Source organism: Somniosus microcephalus, chromosome 5, assembly GCF_052327205.1.
Source record: "Somniosus microcephalus isolate GS21.2 chromosome 5, FLI_Smic_1.0, whole genome shotgun sequence".
NCBI classification, from domain to species: domain Eukaryota; kingdom Metazoa; phylum Chordata; class Chondrichthyes; order Squaliformes; family Somniosidae; genus Somniosus; species Somniosus microcephalus.
In genome coordinates, this window is record NC_140991.1 from 259,615,442 (window position 1) to 259,634,612 (window position 19,171).

Sequence of the window (19,171 nt, forward strand, 5' to 3'; positions counted from 1 at the left end):
CAAAAGGTAAATCATGCTTGACTAATCTACTGGAATTTTTTGAGGATGTAACTGGTAAAATAGATAAGGGAGAACCAGTGGCTGTGGTGTATTTGGACTTTCAGAAGGCTTTCGATCAGGTCCCACATAAGAGATTAGCATGCAAAATTAAGGCACATGGGCCTAGAAATTCAGTTTGGGCCCGCCAGCTCGCTTGCGCCCAGAAGTTACCGCTGCACGCGGAGCCACTTGCGCCCGCCGGAAATTCAGTTTCAGCACCCCACGTCGAAGCCGGCCGCTATTCAAGGGTGTGGCCGCCCCCGCTTGGGGCGCTGAAACTGAATTTCGGCGCGCTAGGTGCCGCAGCGCCACCCGCTGTGGAGCGGCAGGCTGCGGTACTGCAGGCCTTCCTCCCTCTCTTAAGGGGGAGGTGCCTGCAACAGCGAGATCGCCACTCGCTAGTGCCGGCAAATGAGCCCGGCACCACGGAGAAGTGCCGGGCTCCTGGAAAACAGCTGGCAATGCCGCGGGGGGGTGGTGGAGGAGGCCGGGGAAGAAGGTGTGGGCAGGCGGCCGCCGAAAAAGCGGCCGGCCGCACCTCCGACTTAACTCGCCCCACTAAGGCTGCAGGACGGCCCCGTTTTCAGATCGCTGTTTGCGGCCGCTGTGGAAGAGGCGGCCGCAACTAAATATGGCGGTCGGGCCGGTAGCGGAGCGGTAGCGGGGCACTGCGCACACCGACGATGTCATCGGTGGCGGCGCAGCGCTACTGGCTAACGCCGCCATTACCGCAGCGCTGAATATCAGCGCAACCTCAGCAAGTGGCGCAAAAGCCCTCTTTGGGCGAAAACTGGGCGCAAAGCCGACTGAATTTCTAGCCCAGGGGATTGGGGGCAAGGTATTCACTTGGATAGAGAACTGGTTGGTGGACAGAAAGCAAAGAGTTGGAATAAACGGGTTGTTTTCCGAGTGGCAGGCAGTGACTAGTTGGGTACCGCAAGGATTGGTCCTAGGACCCCAGCTGTTCACAATATATATTAATGATCTGGACGAGGGAATTGGATGTAATATCTCCAAATTTGCAGACGACACAAAGCTGGGTGGGAGGGTAAGCTGTGAGGAGGATGTCGTGAAACTCCAGTACGATTTGGACAGGTTGGGTGATTGGGCAGAAACATGGCAAATGCACTATAATGTGGATAAATGTGAGGTTATCCACTTTGGTGGCAAAAACAGGAAGGCAGATTATTATTTGAATGGCAATAGATTGGGAGAAGGGGAAGTGCAAAGAGACCTGGGTGTTCTTGTGCACCAGTCGCTGAAGGTAAGCATGCAGGTGCAGCAGGCGGTCAAGAAGGCAAATGGTATGTTGGCCTTCGTAGCAAGAGGGTTCGAGTACAGGAACAAGGATGTCTTGCTACAGTTGTACAGGGCCTTGGTGAGACCGCACCTTGAGTATTGTGTGCAGTTTTGGTCACCTTACCTGAGGAAGGACGTTCTTGCCATGGAGGGAGTGCAGCGAAGATTCACCAGGCTGATACTTGGGATGGCAGGAATGACGTATGAGGAGAGATTGTGTCGATTGGGCTTATACTCACTGGAGTTTAGAAGATTGAGAGGCGATCTCATCGAAACCTATAAAATTCTGTCAGGTCTGGACAGACTAGATGCAGGAAGGATGTTTTGGATGGCCAGGGAGTCCAGAACCAGGGGTCATAGTCTAAGGATAAGGGGTAAGCCATTTAGGACTGAAATGAGGAGGAACTTCTTCACCCAGAGAGTGGTGAACCTGTGGAATTCTCTGCCACAGAGGGCGGTGGAGGCCAGTTCATTAAATATATTCAAGAAAGAGTTGGATATATTTCTTGAGGCTAAAGGGATCAAGGGATATGGGGAGAAGGCAGGGACACGGTACTGAATTTGGATGATCAGCCATGATCTCACTGAATGGTGGAGCAGGCTCGAAGGGCCGAATGGCCTACTCCTGCTCCTATCTTCTATGTTTCTATGTTTCGTAGTAACACTCTTGGGCTTCACTGGTTGGGTTTCTGACAGGTGTCATCAGCCAAGTTTGAAGGGGATATTCTTTGTTTCCTAGCCGCCACACCTCAAGTGTGCTTGCAGATCCAAAGAGGTCAGTGAGCTTGGACTGCCGCAGGATGAAAGCATCATGGCAGCTCCCTGGGAATCTGGCACACATCTGTATAAACTTTTTCTTATGGTTGCACACTAGCTGAACATTGATGGAATGGAACCCTTGTGGTTTACGAGTATGCCTGGGTGATCTGGGGGTGCACGGATTGCCACTTGTGTGCAGTCAATGATGCACTGCATCTTCGGGAAGCCAGCCAGATGCAAACCCGAGCTGGCAAAGTTAGCATTATTGCCTGCCCTGGCAAACAACCCATCATCCTTCTGCATTTATGTGCAGCTGACTGGTAGATCGTGGATATGTCTCCGGCAGTTCCCTGGAAGGATCCGCAGGCAAAAAAGTTGAAGACGGTGGTCACTTTCACAGCCATTGGAAATGCGTGGCCACCAGGTCCAGCAGGGAATAGTTTTTTTCTACGAGATGTCTGCCACAACCTGATGTGACAGCCTCAGCCTCCGGAAGCACTGCTCTTCCGAGAACTTCAAGGAAGCTGAGCGGCTGCCTGTACACCCTGTTATGTGGGTAGTGCCTCCTGCGAGCTCGACTCCTCTACTGCTCTCCTCTCTGCTAACCAGCTACAGGTCTCTCCACAGCAGGCTGTTGCTGATTTTCATCTTGTTCCCTGTTCGACATCCTTTCTAAGGCAGCCATGGCACCACTTATCCTGATCTTGAGTGTCACGACCTCCAAAATGCAGAAATTAGCCTCTCACCACAAGTAATCTCAACAAACTTTTGCAAGAAAGCAGCTTCGAGCACGGACTATTTATTGCTGTTGCATACATGCCTTTTAATGAATCCCATAAATTGCCATTTACTTCTTGCCTTAGTTTCAATGGCAAGTTTTAGGAAGCCCGCGAAACCCATCATTAAATTTAAATGCTGGTTGAAATATCGCTGCGATTCAGTGATTTACGTGATCAAATCGCTAACCAGCGTCTCCGGAGGGGGCTATGCGCACGCAGCCGCACGCACCCAAGTTATACCCAGAAGCCGGTGCATTGGAGCCAGCTTCCGTACGCGTTGACGTTGTCGCCGACTTTAACTCCCCACCGGCACCTAAACCCACGCGCTTCTCAAGGTTAAAATTCCCCCAGTGTCTTTAAATCGACACTACTCAAATTGGTTGGAGAAAACAATGACTACAAAAGACTACTTAATCGGAGCTTGTTTAATGTAGACGTAAAAGCAGAGATGAGAAATATAAAAATGCATGGTACCTAAGCTGAGGAGGCACCCAGAATCAGGGGACAACTAGAAACACCATTAAAGAAGGTACGGAAGACAACACATCGGCCCAGCTTCCAAGACTGAGGATCTGACCGAAGTCTTGAGAGCCACTTTCCAAGTTAAGGTTGTATTACTGTCATCCATTGCTTGGACAATCAGTGTCAGCTTCATTAATAAAATTAATCTTGAATTGACAAAGGGGGAAAAATTAATCCCCTTAGCGGCTCCCATTAGCGCCAGTAGATGGCGCTAATGGGGCACTAAATCAGTATCGCCGGGGCGAGGCGAATCCAGCGCCGTATGCAGCCCCCCTGTAGCGCCACCGGTAAGAAGTATCGCTGGGGACGTCAATGCCAGGGAGATCATGACGTCAGTGAGACCACCCAATTTGCAAAATTGATTCTCGCCACTTACCTCACCGCCTGGAGTAAACACCGACAGGGAGAGTTGGCATGCAGCACCAGGAAGCCGGCTGCAGGAACGTTATTTAAAGAGATCATCAGTAATCACCCACAGCTGTCATGTTAGTGCAGTTTCAGTGTTTTTTTGTTAGTTTCACCCACTGCAACAGTTTCGTTTAGTTATTTCAAGGTTCTTTTGTATCTGGAGTCTTCTGGCAAGTAAAAAGTAGCTACATTTATTGTTCAAAGATTCAAACTGCTACACTTGGTTACATTAATGGGGGCTGTACTGGCAGTCGACCTCACCCTCCAGGATCTAAGGCGGAGGGAGCGGAGGCAGCAAGAAAGATTGGAATATGTGCCCAGAGGGAGGAGGAGGGCCATCAGACCTCTCAACAGGAGGCCTTATTCTCCGAGGGTATTCCGAGAGCACTTCTCCTACCTCTAATTAAGCAAGGAGCAGTGTATTAGAAGGCTCCGCTTCACCAAGGAGGTGGTCACAGAACTCTGCCACCTCCTGCAACCAGACCTCCAGCCTCAGAACAGGGTGACCACAGCTCTCCCAGTTGCAGTCAAGGTTACCGTCGCCCTCAATTTCTTCACCAGTGAATCCTTCCAGTCTGCAACAGGAGACAGAGCTAACATCTCGCAGTTCGCTGTATATCGCTGCATGCGGGAGGTCATAGAGGCTGTCTACAGGAGAAGGAACTACTTCTCCTTCCCCATCACCAGAGAGAAGCATGATGAGCATGCATGTGGCTTTGCCAGGATAGCGGGCTTCCCCATGGTGCAGGGCACCATTGACTGCACCCATGTGGCTTTGCGGACACCGCATAACCAATCCTGAGATCTTCCGTAACTGCAAAAGCTACCAGTCACTTAATGTACAGTTGGTGTACGACCACGCACTGCGAATCCTCACTGTCAATGCCCGCTATCCTGGCAGCAGCCACGATGCCTTCATCCTGCGCCAGACCGGTGTGCCAGTACTCTTCCAGCCACCATGTCAAGCTTGTGACTGGCTGCTCGGAGACAAGGGCTATCCGCTCTCCAGCTGGCTCAAGACTCCCCTCTGCAACTCCAGCACTCATACCCAGCACTCATATAGTGAGAGCCAAGCTGCCACCAGGAACATCATCGAGCAGACTATTGGCCTGCTGAAACAATGGTTCCGCTGCCTTGACCGCTTGGGAGGAGCCCTCCAGTACTCGGCTGAGCGGGTGTCCCATTTCGTGGTGGTCTACTGTATGCTCCACATCGTGGCCATGATGAGGGCCCAGCCCTTGCCACCAGGGATTGCAGGAGCATCTCAGGAGGAGAGGGGGAGGGTGGAGGAGAAACAGGAGCGAGGGAGGAGGCAGCCACTCAATCGGCCTTCTGGAAGGGTCCATGACTGCCTCATCAGACTGCGGTTCAAATTAATTAAACCCCAGATCCCCATTGCTCATCACATCCCCATCACAGCACAAAGCTGAAATGAGACACACCACAAAAGAATCCAAACTGAATTAATAAATTTAACAAAAATCAGTGAACACATATTTACACCAAAAATATTAACTGTTCACCCTTGTGCAATCCCTTAGTGCCTATCGTTACTGTGCCTTTGCCTACACTAGTGCTCCTACGAATTGTTGGCCCAGTGGTTGCAGCAGGGCTGGTGGAAGGCTGCTGAATGTCCATGTGGGAGACCTCAGATGGCCTTGCAGGACGCCCTCGACCAGCTCTGGATCTGGAAGGCCCAGCTGTAGACTGCACCACCTCAGCATGGGCGGCAGCAGTCTGGGCTGGCTGGATGAGAGACAGCGAAAAGGGCAAGGGCAGAGTGCCCGTGGTGGGAGCAGGAATGCTGTCATCCTGAGAGAGGACAGCAGCTTCCTGCTCCACTGACCCACTGGCACTTCCCCGGGGCAGCACCTCAGCATCACTACCAATCTGCTGGAGCACAGATTGCTGGCCTGCTGCGACATCGTGAAAGCCCTGGTGGATGGTAGTCGACCCAGCCACGATGGTAGCAGTCAGAGCTTGCGTGGCATCAAGCTGAGACTGCATGAGAGCAGTCTGAGAATCGATGGCACCAAGTATAGACTGCATTATAGCACTAAGACGTTGTGTGGCTTCCGCCTGTGCTGCAATGGCATCTGCAACATCGCCCATCACACGCAGCATGAGGTCTGGGTCGCCACAGTCTCTCTGGGAGTCCACCATCCTTTGCAGGCTGCAAACGATGGGCTCCATAGTGTGCACAGAGCTCTGTGCAATGTTAGAGGCAGACTCCTCCATGCTCCTTACCATTGCCGAGAGGCTCTCGGGCACCCTTGCCATTGCACCTATCATCCCCGTGTGCATGCACATCACCCTTCTTCTAAAGACCTCCCTGTTGAGGTCCTCATCTGAGTCCTGTGCAGCAGAACTCGCCCTCCGGGGAGCTGGCTCCCAAGCTACCCTATCCCCCTAGCCTTGCTGCAGCCCACATATCCCCAGTGCCTCACCCTGTGCAGATCCCGCTACTATACTAGCCTCTAAAGATCGCATAGTGCCAGTATCTGAGCTGGTGTCTGTGGGTGACAGATGCAGTGACCCGGTGTGTTCTTTCTCCTCCTCGTCTTCCGCCTCGCTCTCTACGGTGCCCTCAGGGACAGGCTGCTCAGGTGCTTGCTGATTATCTGAAAGCATAAAGGCACAAGATTCGGGTGAAGGTGAGGGGAGGAGAGCAGGAAGGCAGAAATGCATGCATACAGCATGATTAGCTGGAAAGTGCAAAATGCTTGCAGGGTGAGGGGGAAGTGGGATGTGAGAAGAAGGAGTAGGGATGAACATACCGTTGTTGTCCCCAAGGGGGGTCAACATCGCCGGTGGCCATGGCGCCGACCACCTGGTGCCCAATGATTTGCAGCACTCGATTCTCCTGCGGAGACAGTGGGTGTCAGGTTGTACCCCCACCTGTGCACTGCTGCTCCCTCCTGTTGTGATCCACCTTGGCCTGCAAGAGAAAGGAAAGTGTGTGAATGAATGTGGAGCAATGTATTTGGGTGATATGCCTGCCGTAGCTGAATAGCTGTCATTGTTTGCAAGGTGTGAGTGTTGGTAGGTAGAGATTGTTGCTGGGTGAGTGCTGGGGGTGTGGTGCTTTGGGCAGTTTGTGAAGATTGTGGTATGTAGCATTTGTTGAAGCAGTCACTCACTCTGACCACCCGAGTGAGGTCGTTAAATTTCTTCTTGCACTGTGTGTGGGTCCTGGGGACCACAGTGTTGCTCGAGATGTGCTGTGCTACCTCACTCCACATGGTGTGGAAGACTTGTGGCGAGTGCCTCCTGCCACTTGCTGGTTAGAGCACCACCCTCCGTCGCTCCACAGCGAAAACCAATGCCTCCACTGCTTCATCAGAGAATCTGTGGGCTCTCTCCCTGGGGTGTGGATCTGCCATGAGCACACCTGGTTCAGTCCTCCGGCTCCTTCTCCTTGTTCTGCTTCTGCTTGCTAAGGGAGCTGCACAGCCAGCAATGCTGAGAATGAGGTGCTGCAACATCAATGAACCTCCCCTTTAAGAAGTGAAAAAAGCCTGTGGCAATGATGAATTGTGATTAGACGGCACCCGATATTGGTCCACCCTTTGAGTGTAATGCCAATGAGCTTGGGTTTTAGGACTTGATTTAGGACTCCAATCATTTTATTGAGCAGTGAGCATGAGTTTTACGTGCAGTCTAAAGCATTTGTGCCTGGCGCTAATTCTCCAACTTTTCTACTGACACCACCCATTCCATGGCTATAACGAATTTCTAGCCCAAAGTAACGTATATTTATCTCTCCGTATTTGATGGTCCCTATGGGTTGACCTTATGACAAGTAACCTTTTTATGCTACAATGCTGTGAATAGCATCCAGTAAAACCTGTTTTTTATAAACACTACCAGTTAAGTCAGCAGTCAAAAAGTAAAATACTGCAGAGGCTGGAAATCTGAAATAAAAACAGACATGCTGGAACCACTCAGCAGGTCAGGCACCATCTGTACAAAAAAGAATAAGGTTTATTTGTCCTGCTGCATGATTATTCAATTAAATGTTATCCTAACCTTTTTGCTTTCTCCACAGATGCTGCCTGACTGTTACCAGCATTTTCTGTTTTCAAGTCAGCATCCAAGGAATTCATGATTGATACTGATGGTGATTTTCACACATTTGCATGATTATTTACATTTTCAATCTTCATTGTACTAAGCACTGTTAGAAAGTAGGATCAGATTGAAAGGACAGTGACCTTGCATAGGCTTTCTCACTGCTGGCAGATCACCAATTAAATCACCAATTCACTGGGAATCCACTCAGCATAATACCAGGCTCAAGCATATTCAGGATTTTGGAGGCTGGGCTGTAATATAAACAAGGAGCTATACACCCCAGGAGGAACATTACTTGTGAAGTGATTTGGTTCCATGTATCCAATTGCAAAATGCAAGCTGCAGCAAAGATAAATCACCATCAACACGGCTTGCCATCTGCCATTTTATTCTGCACTGCTAGTACAACTTCCTCTGTTTCCTCTTTTTCTTCATCCTCTGCTACTGTTGGTCCTTGGGCCTCCTTCTTTGTCCTGTTGCATGAGGACTCCTCTTTGAAAAGTGAAGTTATGCTACAAGCAGCAGATACTGACTATTTTGGACATCTTTGCAGGGCTTCAGGGAAGCATCCATCTGAATATCCGAACAGTGACATTTTTGCTTGAGCATACTAAAGGTGTGCTCTACATTAATTCTGTGTATGTGCCTCATTGTATTTCTGTGTGACTGTTGTTCAAGCGTCTTTGAGTTGAGAACAATGGAGTCCTTAAGCATAGCTATAGGGGGTAACCCAATCTAGGTAAACCTTTAAATAATGTACTGCCTTAAAATAAAGGCACACTACATGGATTCTTCATGGATAATGGGCATTGACTTACATTGTAATGTTTCTGTTGTTCCCTCATGGATTTGTTTTATGCATCTAAAATGTAGAGCGCAAATGAAATCCCACCCTCAGCACTTTCCTGCAATCATACCTGCCACCCTTGAAAATGAGCAAAACCTCACCAACAGCTTCACAAAAGCTGACAAGGCACCCAAAATGCTGACCACTTTAAAGGCCTGAAAATATGTGGCTAGCAAAGTGCTGGGACATTTGAAAATCGAAAACCATCCCTGCAAGATGCGCAGGACCCTATTTTAAATAAATTATTCTGGGCTTTAAATGTACCCCACCTGTGCTCCTGCCACCAGTGCATCTAGCTTATTCAATATGGTGGGGGTTGCACTTCTGGCCAGAAGGAGGGGGAGGAGGAGGAAGGGGAGGGGAGAAGAAGTGAGGGGAGAAAGAGGGAGGGGAAAAAGAGGGAGGAGGGGAGAAAGGTTGGAGAGGAGTGGGGAAGGCAGAAAGAGTAGGGAGGGGAAAGGGAGTGGGGAGGGGAGAGGAAAGGGAGTGGGGAGGAGAGAGGAAAGAGGCTGGATAGAGGAGGGGAGAAGTAGGGCCAAAGGCAGAGAGGAAGGAGAGAGGGGAGAAGGGGTGGGGAGGGGAGATGGGATGGGGAGGGGAGAGGAAAGATGTTGGATCGAGAAGAGGGGGAGAGGGAGGGGAAAAGGTAGATGGGAAGAGGAACTAGGGGAATGGTGGGGGAAAAGTTGGAGGAAAGGAGGAGGAAAAATATGAGAGAAAGGGGGAAGGAGTGAGGTTGGCAGGAGAAAAGAAAGGGAGAAGGGGAGGACTGAAAGGCATAGAGCGGAGGAGTGAGGAGGTGGTGTGAGAGGAAAGGAATGGGGAGCGGTGGGTGGAATTGGGATCCCGTCTTCATCAAGGCCTGATTATTGAAGCTGTTGACTGAGACATTGACATATTTTTTTGGGTGGGAGGGGTGGTATAATCTCTCCCAGTGGAATTGTACAGGAGAACCGCAAGCCAAGCAGTTGCTGACTTTAAAGGAAAGATTAGCTTTAGATTGTTGGAGTTTGAGCTAATTTTACTTGAAAGGGCTTTACCATTATAACTGCAAATCACAGATCTAACTACAGTCAGAACTGGTACTGCCGTTATATGTTGACACTTTTATAATTCATTTTCCACTTGCGGTAGTATGACATATGACTTTTCAATGCATTTTGAAATAGAATGCTCTGACCCACTTTGCAATTTTTTTATATAGTAGATAGATCAGAGTGTAAAAAGCAAGTGATAGTCGCTGATTGTATAAAAACACTCCAATGACTAGCCATCAAGAATACAAGGATTATTGCTGAGATTGCAAAGATATGATCTATACTTCATGTGGACTCCTTGCACTTCTGAAAAATTGCTTTTCAGTTAATTGCATAGGAATATTTCTTTTGTGTTCGCACCACACCCGAATGCACCCAGTGCAGTGCAATGGGAAATAAGAAACTAGATCACTTATATTGCAAGCAGATGTGCAATATAAATGAGGTGTAAGTGATACTCTTTTATATGGGAGTGGTCCTTCTCCCCGGACAAGAACAACAAAATTACCATACCTCATTTCACATATCTGATTATGCAGCGCATGACACTTTTTGATGTAACTGAAATACTGCACCCAAACAAGAAAGGTTTTCACTTTCCAACAAAGACTGAAAGAGTATGATACAGCACAGAAGGAGGCCATTCGGACCATCGTGCTTGTGCCGGCTTCTTGGTAGAGCTACCCAATTAGTCCCACTTAGAAACATAGAAGATAGGAGCAGGAGTAGGCCATTCGAGTCTGCTCCGCCATTCAACGAGATCATGGCTGATCATCCAAACCCCAGCACCCGGTCCCTACACCGACAGCCATCCCACCCAAGCCCTATCCCCGTAACCCCACGTATTTAATCCCCCCTAACACTAAGGGCCAATTTTTAAATTTTTTATCATGGCAATCAACCTAACCCGCACATCTTTGGACTGTGGGAGGAAACCGGAGCAAACCCACGCAAACACGGGGAGAATGTGCAAACTCCACACAGACAGTCACCCGAGGCCGGATTTGAACCCGGGTCCCTGGCGCTGTGAGGCAACAGTGCTAACCACTATGCCACCGTGCTTCCTTGCTCTTTCTCCATAGCCCTGCAAATGTTTTCCCTTCAAGTATTTATCCAATTCCCTTTTGAAAGTTATGACTGAATTTGCTTCCACCACCCTTTCAGGCAGTGCATTCCAGATCATAACAACTCGCTGCATAAAAAAATGTTTCTGTATGTCGCCTCTGGTTCTTTTGCAATCACTTTAAATCGGTGTCCTCTGACTACTGAACCTTCTGCCACTGGAAATAGTTTCTCCTTATTTACTCTATCCAAACCCTTCATGATTTTGAACACCTCTATCAAATCTCTACTTAACCTTCTCTGCTCTAAGGAGAACAATCCCAACTTCTTCAGTCTCTCCACATAACTAAATTCCCTCATCCCTGGTACCATTCTAGTAAATCTCTTCTGCACCCTCTCTAATGCCTGGTCATCCTTCCTAAAGTGTGGTGCCCAGAATTGAACACAATACTCCAGCTGAGGCCTAACTAGTGTTTTATAAAGGTTTAGCATAACTTCCTTGCTTTTGTACTGTATGACTCTCTTAATAAAGCCAAGGATCCCATCTGCATTTTTAGCAGCCTTCTCAACCTATCCTACCACTTTCAAAGATTTGTGCACATACACCCCCAGGCGTCTCTGTTCCTGCAACCCTTGAAATTTGTACCATTTAGTTTATTTTGCCTCTCCTCATTCTTCCTACCAAGATGTGTCACCTCACTTCTCTGCATTAAATGTTATCTGCTATGTGTCTGCCCATTACACCAGTCTGTCCATGTCCTCCTGAAGGCTGTTACTATCTTCCACATGGTTTACTATATTTCCAAGTTTCGTGTCATCTGCAAACTTTGAAATTATGCCCTATATACCAAAGTCCAGGTCATTCATATATATCAAAAAGCACAATGCTCCTAATACTGACCCCTGGGGGACACCACTGTATACTACCCTCCAGAATGAAAAATAACTGTTCACCACTACTCTCTGTTTTCTGTCACTCAGCCAATTTTGTATCCACGCTGCCGCTGTCCATTTAATCCAATGGGCTTTAATTTTGCTAACAAGTCTATTATGTGGTATTTCATCAAATGTCTTTTGAAAGACCATGTTGTGCCATGTACACAACATCAATCGCAATACCCTCATCAATCCTCTGTTACTTCAGCAAAGAACTCAATCAAATTAGTCAAACAGAATTTTCCTTTAAAAATCCATGCTGACTTTCATTTATTAGCCCATACTTCTCCAAGTGATAATTACATTTGTCTTGCATTATTGTCTCTAAAAGTTTCCCCACCACTGACATTAGGCTGACTGGCCTGTAATTGCCAGATTTATCTCTCCACTTTTTTGAACAGGGGTGTAACATTCGCAATCCTCCAGTCCTCTGGCACCACCCCCATATCTAAGGAGTATTGGAAGATTGTGGCCAGAGCCTCCGCAATTCCACTCTTACTTCCCTCAGTAACCTAGGATGCATCCCATCCAGACCACATGGCCTAGAAATTGGTATCCCCCGAAAACGGGTGCGGGGATGGCAATGCGCAATCAACCCGCGCCCGTTCAGTCCGTGCTGCTGAGTGGCTGAATGCTCAGCAGGGACCCCAATTTCATGCAAGGCTCGCACCACTTAAAGCTAGCCTGCGCTACTTAAAGGCAGTCTGCACCCAAGTGGAGGTGCATTCTGCCTGCAGCAGATCGTTGAACTGGCTAGGGAAACAAAGAAACATAGAAGATAGGAGCAGGAGTAGGCCATTCGGCCCTTCGAGCCTGCTCCGCCATTCAGTGTGATCATGGCTGATCATCCAAATTCAGTACCCTGTCCCTGCCTTTTCCCCATATCCCTTGATCCCTTCAGCCTCAAGAAACATATCCACCTCTTGAATATATTTAATGAACTGGCCTCCACCGCCCTCTGTGGCAGAGAATTCCACAGGTTCACCACTCTCTGGGTGAAGAAATTCCTCCTCATTTCAGTCCTAAATGGCTTACCCCTTATCCTTAGACTATGACCCCTGGTTCTGGACTCCCCGGCCATCAGAAACATCCTTCCTGCATCTAGTCTGTCCAGACCTGACAGAATTTTATAGGTTTCGATGAGATCCCCTCTCAATCTTCTAAACTCCAGTGAGTATAAGCCCAATCGACACAATCTCTCCTCATACATCATTCCTGCCATCCCAGGTATCAGCCTGGTGAATCTACGCTGCACTCCCTCCATGGCAAGAATGTCCTTCCTCAGGTATGGTGACCAAAACTGCGCACAATACTCAAGGTGCGGTCTCACCAAGGCCCTGTACAACTGTAGCAAGACATCCTTGTTCCTGTACTCAAACCCTCTTGCTAGGAAGGCCAACATACCATTTGCCTTCTTAACCGCCTGCTGCATCTGCATGCTTACCTTCAGCGACTGGTGCACAAGGACACCCAGGTCTCTTTGCACTTCCCCTTCTCCCAATCTATTGCCATTCAAATAATAATCTGCCTTCCTGTTTTTGCCACCAAAGTGGATAACCTCACATTTATCCACATTATAGTGCATTTGCCATGTTTCTGCCCAATCACCCAACCTGTCCAAATCGTACTGGAGTTTCCCGACATCCTCCTCGCAGCTTACCCTCCCGCCCAGCTTTGTGTCGTCTGCAAATTTGGAGGTATTACATCCAATTCTCTCGTCCAGATCATTAATATATATTGTGAACAGCTGGGGTCCTAGGACCGATCCTTGCGGTACCCGACTAGTCACTGCCTGCCACTCGGAAAATGATATACCTATCAATTCATCCAATGAAAAGCGACGAGTTAAGAAAGTAACTATAGGTTTTTATTGGCTAAATAACAGAGCCCACCCTCGTGGGTGATCGGATCCAACAAGGAGGAATACCAGCCAGTCGACCACCTTTATACCTGGGCAGGTAGGTGGAGCCATGGGCGGAGTCAGCAGTGGTCAGCCCAGGTATAACAGCGTGACAAGAGGTGACCTCGTGTAGTGATACAACAGTGTAAACAGTGATAACCATAGTGTAACGATATAACAGTGATAACCATAGTGTAACGATAGTGAACGATAAAAGTGGTTTACCACATTCACCCCTTGTTTAGATTTGAGTCCGGCGGGGTGAAGTGTACTACCAGTTCGGGTATGTCAGTCTGTCCGGAGGCCTCGTAAGCCTTTCTGATCGTCGCAGCAGCGGCGGCGGTGATGCAGTATCCGACGTTAATGCTGGTGTCTGCGTGGTCGGCGAAGGCTCGTGGGGTTCCGGCATGCCGTCTACCTGGGCTGGATCTGGGGGAGTGGTGGGGGGTAATGGTGGTGTCTCAGGGGTGCCCGAGGGTGCAAGGTCTCGTAAGGAGACTGTGTCCTCCCGCCCGTCTGGGTATGCCACATAGGCGTACTGGGGGTTGGCGTGCAGGAGGTCCACCCTCTCGACCAGGGGGTCCGTTTTATGGGCCCTCACGTGCTTTCGCAGCAAGACGGGCCCCGGAGAGGTCAGCCAAGCTGGTAGCGTGGTTCCCGTAGTCGACTTCCTGGGGAAAACAAACATTCGTTCATGGGGGGTGGCGTTAATGGCAGTGCAAAGCAGTGACCGGATGGAGTGCAGCGCTGCTGGGAGGACTTCCTGCCAGCGAGAGGTTGGGAGGCCCTTAGACTTTAAGGCTAAGAGAACGGCCTTCCAGACAGTCGCGTTCTCTCTTTCCACCTGGCCGTTCCCCCGGGGGTTGTAGCTGGTGGTCCTGCTTGCAGCAATACCTCTCGCTAGTAGGAACTGGCGAAGTTCCTCGCTCATGAAGGAGGAGCCCCGGTTGCTATGTATATAGTTCGGGAACCCGAACAAGGCGAAGAGGTCGTTCAGGCATCTGATGACCGTGGTACTGGTCATGTCTGGGCAGGGGAAGGCGAAGGGGAAACGGGAGTACTCATCAATAATGTTGAGGAAGTACACATTACAGTCAGAGGACGGGAGGGGCCCCTTAAAATCGATGCTCAAGCGCTCGAAGGGGCGGGTGGCCTTGATCAGGCTTGCTCTGTCCGGCCTAAAGAAATGCGGTTTGCATTCGGCACAGGTTTGGCAGTTCCTGGTCATGGTCCTGACCTCCTCGATGGAGTAGGGCAGGTTGCGGGCCTTAATGAAGTGGTAAAGTCTGGTGACCCCGGGGTGGCAGAGGTCGTTGTGGAGGGTCTGCAGTCTATCACTTTGCACGCTGGCGCATGTACTTCGTGATAGAGCATCTGGGGGTTCGTTCAGTTTACCAGGCCGGTACAAGATATCATAATCATAGGTGGAGAGCTCGATTCTCCACCTCAAGATCTTGTCGTTCTTGATTTTGCCCCTCAGCTTGTTATTAAACATAAAGGTGACCGAACGTTGGTCGGTGAGGAGGGTAAATCGTTTGCCTGCCAGGTAATGCCTCCAGCGTCGTACAGCCTCCACGATCGCCTGGGCCTCCTTCTCGACCGAAGAGTGTCGGATCTCGGGGCCCTGGAGGGTCCTTGAGAAGAAGGCTACTGGTCTCCCCTCCTGGTTAAGGGTTGCGGCCAGGGCGAAGTCGGATGCATCGCTCTCCACTTGGAAAGGGATAGACTCATCCACCGCATGCATTGTGGCCTTAGCAATGTCTCCCTTAATGAGGGAGAAGGCTGCGCACGCTTCTGCCGTCAGGGGGAAGGAGGTGGACTTCATGAGGGGTCTGGCTTTGTCCGCATAATTGGGCACCCATTGGGCATAGTAGGCGAAGAGCCCCAGGGTTCTCCTCAGCGCCTTTGGACAGTGGGGGAGGGGAAGCTCCATGAGGGGGCGCATTCTTTCGGGGTCGGGGCCGATGACTCCGTTCTCTACTACGCAGCCGAGGATGGCAAGGCGCGAGGTGTTAAACACACATTTCTCCTTATTGTAGGTGAGGTTCAGCCGCTGGGCCGTACGGAGGAATCTCTCCAGATTAGCATCGTGGTCCTGCCGGTCGCGGCCGCAGATGGTGACGTTATCTAGATAGGGGAACGTGGCTTGCAGCCCGTTCTGGTCAACCATCCGGTCCATCTCCCTTTGGAAGACCGAAACCCCGTTGGTGACGCCGAAGGGAACCCTCAGGAAGTGGTAGAGGTGGCCATTCGCCTCGAAGGCGGTATACTGGCGGTCCTCAGGGCGGATAGGGAGTTGGTGATAGGCCGACTTAAGGTCGATGGTAGAGAATACGCAGTACTGTGCAATCTGATTGACCATATCAGATATGCGGGGAAGGGGGTATGCGTCCAGCTGGGTGTATCGGTTTATGGTTTGGCTGTAGTCGATGACTAGGCGGTTTTTATCGCCGGTCTTGACGACTACGACCTGAGCGCGCCAGGGGCTGTTGCTCCTCTCGATGATGCCCTCCTTCAGGAGGCGCTGCACTTCAGAGCTAATAAAAGCTCTGTCCCCGGCGCTGTACCGCCTGCTCTTGGTGGCAACGGGTTTACAGTCGCGGGTGAGGTTGGCGAACAGGGAGGGAGGCGGGACCCTGAGGGTGGATAGGCCACAGGTGGTACGCGGTGGGTGGTTTAAAGGCTGCGGGTTGTCGACTGTGAGTGGGGGGAGGGGTCCACCGTATGCTAGAGTGACACTTTGAAGGTGGGATTGGAAATCCAGCCCTAGTAGGACGGCAGCGCAGAGTTGGGGCAGGACGAGAAGTTTAAAATTTTTATACTCCGTGCCCCTAACCGACAGGGTCACAACACAGTAGCCGCTGATATCTGTAGAGTGGGACCTAGACGCCATCGAGACCCGGTTGCGCGTTGGCCGGACAGTGAGGGAGTAGTGGCTCACCGTGTCTGGATGGATGAAGCTCTCCGTGCTTCCGCTGTCGAACAGGCAGGTCGTGGCGTGGCCGTTTACTTCGATGTCCATCATGGACTTGGACAGGTGATGCGGGCGAGCTTGGTCCAGTGTGACGGAGGCTAGTGTATGGCTGAGCGAGCTGCTGTAGTCTGCGGGTGAGGCGGTGGTCGGGTCTGGAGGCGAGGTGGCGGTCGAGTGTGGTGGGTAAAATGGCGGTGCCCACGAGGTGGGGTAAGATGGCAGAGAAGATGGCTGCCCCCACAACTCACATGTGGCACTGCTGGTGTCGGTGGCCTTGATCAAAGATGGCCACCCCCATGACTCACACGAGGGGATACTGGCATCTGTGGCCTTGATGAAAGATGGCCGCCCCCACAGCTCGCATGAGGCACTGCTGGTGTCTGTGGCTCTCCCTCTGCAGGCCTTAGCGAAGTGGCCTTTCTTCTGGCAACTGGAGCAAGTCGCGTTTCTCGCAGGGCAGCGCGACCTCGGGTGTTTTGCCTGGCCGCAGAAGAAGCAGCCGGCGGCCCGATCGCGGGGGTCCGATGTCGCAGCCGGTACCGGGGGTGGCGGTCCCGATCGGGTCCGGGACGCCGACGCTGAGGTAGGTCCCAGGGGCGGCGCTGCGAGGGGTATTGCGGTCGGGGTCAGTCCCGAGTCCCAGGGTCGCGAATTACAGTACCTGGAGTACGCCTTGAGGTCCCGATGGGCCACCTCTAGGGAGCGAGCGAGGGCTGCAGCTGTGTTCAGGTCGAGGTCCTTTGCTTCAAGCAGTCTTTGCCGTGAGTAGTCGGACCGCAGGCCTTTCACGAAGGCATCGCGGATATTATCTTCAGTATTTTCTGCCGCCGTTACCGCTTTAAAGTCACAGTCCCTGCCGAGTGTTTGTAGCGCCCGTAAAAATTCATCTACAGACTCTCCTGGCTGTTGCGGGCGGGATCTTAGGAGATGTCTGGCATACATGGAATTTACCGGGCTCCGGTACTGTTGTTTCAGCAGGTTGATGGCGGCCTCGTATGTAGTAAGGTCCCGGATGAGTGCGAATACTTTAGGGCTCACTTGGGCGGTCAGAACTCTTAGCTTGGATCTCTGAGGCACGCCGGATTCTCCCAGGTAGGATTCGAAACAGCTCAGCCAGTGTTCGAAGTCGAGGGCTGAGTTTGCTGCCTGTGGGTTTAGATCCAGGTACGGTGGTCGGAGGGCTCGCAGCCAGGCCGGCTGCTGTGGCTGTTGTAGCTGGGCGTCTGACTGGTCGTTTGGCTGCTTCGTTGACTGGTCGTTTGGCTGCTCAGGTAACGACATTTTAAAATTTAGCCAATAAAATTGATATACCTGTCAATTCATCCAATGAAAAGCGACGAGTTAAGAAAGTAACTATAGGTTTTTATTGGCTAAATAACAGAGCCCACCCTCGTGGGTGATCGGATCCAACAAGGAGGAATACCAGCCAGTCGACCACCTTTATACCTGGGCAGGTAGGTGGAGCCATGGGCGGAGTCAGCAGTGGTCAGCCCAGGTATAACAGCGTGACAAGAGGTGACCTCGTGTAGTGATACAACAGTGTAAACAGTGATAACCATAGTGTAACGATATAACAGTGATAACCATAGTGTAACGATAGTGAACGATAAAAGTGGTTTACCACAGAAAACGACCCGTTTATTCCAACTCTTTGCTTTCTGTCCGCCAACCAGTTCTCTATCCAAGTCAATACCTTGCCCCCAATCCCATGTGCCTTAATTTTGCACGCTAATCTCTTGTGTGGGGCCTTATCGAAAGCCTTCTGAAAGTCCAAATACACCACATCCACTGGTTCTCCCTTATCTATTTTACCAGTTACATCCTCAAAAAATTCCAGTAGATTAGTCAAGCATGATTTACCTTTTGTAAATCCATGTTGACTTTGTCCGATCCTGTCACTGCTTTCCAAGTGCTCTGCTATTACATCTTTTATAATAGACTCTAGCATTTTCCCCACTACCGATGTCAGGCTTACCGGTCTATAATTCCCCGCTTTTTCTCTACCACCTTTTTTGAATAGTGGGGTAACATTAGCTACCCTCTAATCCATGGGTACCGTTCCAGAGTCTATCGAGTTCTGGAAGATGATCAGTAATGCATCTACTATCTCTAGGGCCACTTCCTTAAGTACCCTGGGATGTAGAGCATCAGGCCCTGAGGATTTATCGGCCTTCAGTCCCATCAATTTTCCGAACACCATTTTCCTACAAATACTGATTTCTTTCAGTTCCTCGCTTTCATCAGACCTTATGTTCCCCGGCATCTCTGGGAGGTTATTTGTGTCCTCCTTTGTGAAGACAGAACCAAAGTATGCATTTAGTTGGTCTGCCATTTCCTTGTTTCCAAATTATAAATTCCCCTGATTCTGACTGTAAGGGACCTACGCTTGACTTCACTAATCTTTTTCTCTTCACATATCTATAAAAGCTTTTACAGTCAGTTTTTATGTTCCCTGATAGCTTACTCTCATATTCTATTTTCCCTTTCTTAATTAATCCCTTTGTCCTCCTTTGTTGACTCCTAAACTGCTCCCAA

General features: G+C 50.2%; 1 long non-coding RNA gene across 2 annotated transcripts; it reads left to right on the plus strand.

The window, feature by feature from the left end:
- Positions 1-3,010: 3,010 nt before the first annotated feature.
- On the plus strand, positions 3,011-8,669 carry LOC147117676 (uncharacterized). Of its 2 annotated transcripts, none has more exons than XR_015078499.1 (2): positions 3,011-3,484; positions 7,855-8,669. It is a non-coding gene; the product is annotated as an uncharacterized LOC147117676 (long non-coding RNA). The 2 variants fall into 2 exon arrangements; XR_015078500.1 differs by having other exon boundaries at positions 3,011-3,405.
- The last annotated feature ends 10,502 nt before the right edge of the window (positions 8,670-19,171 follow it).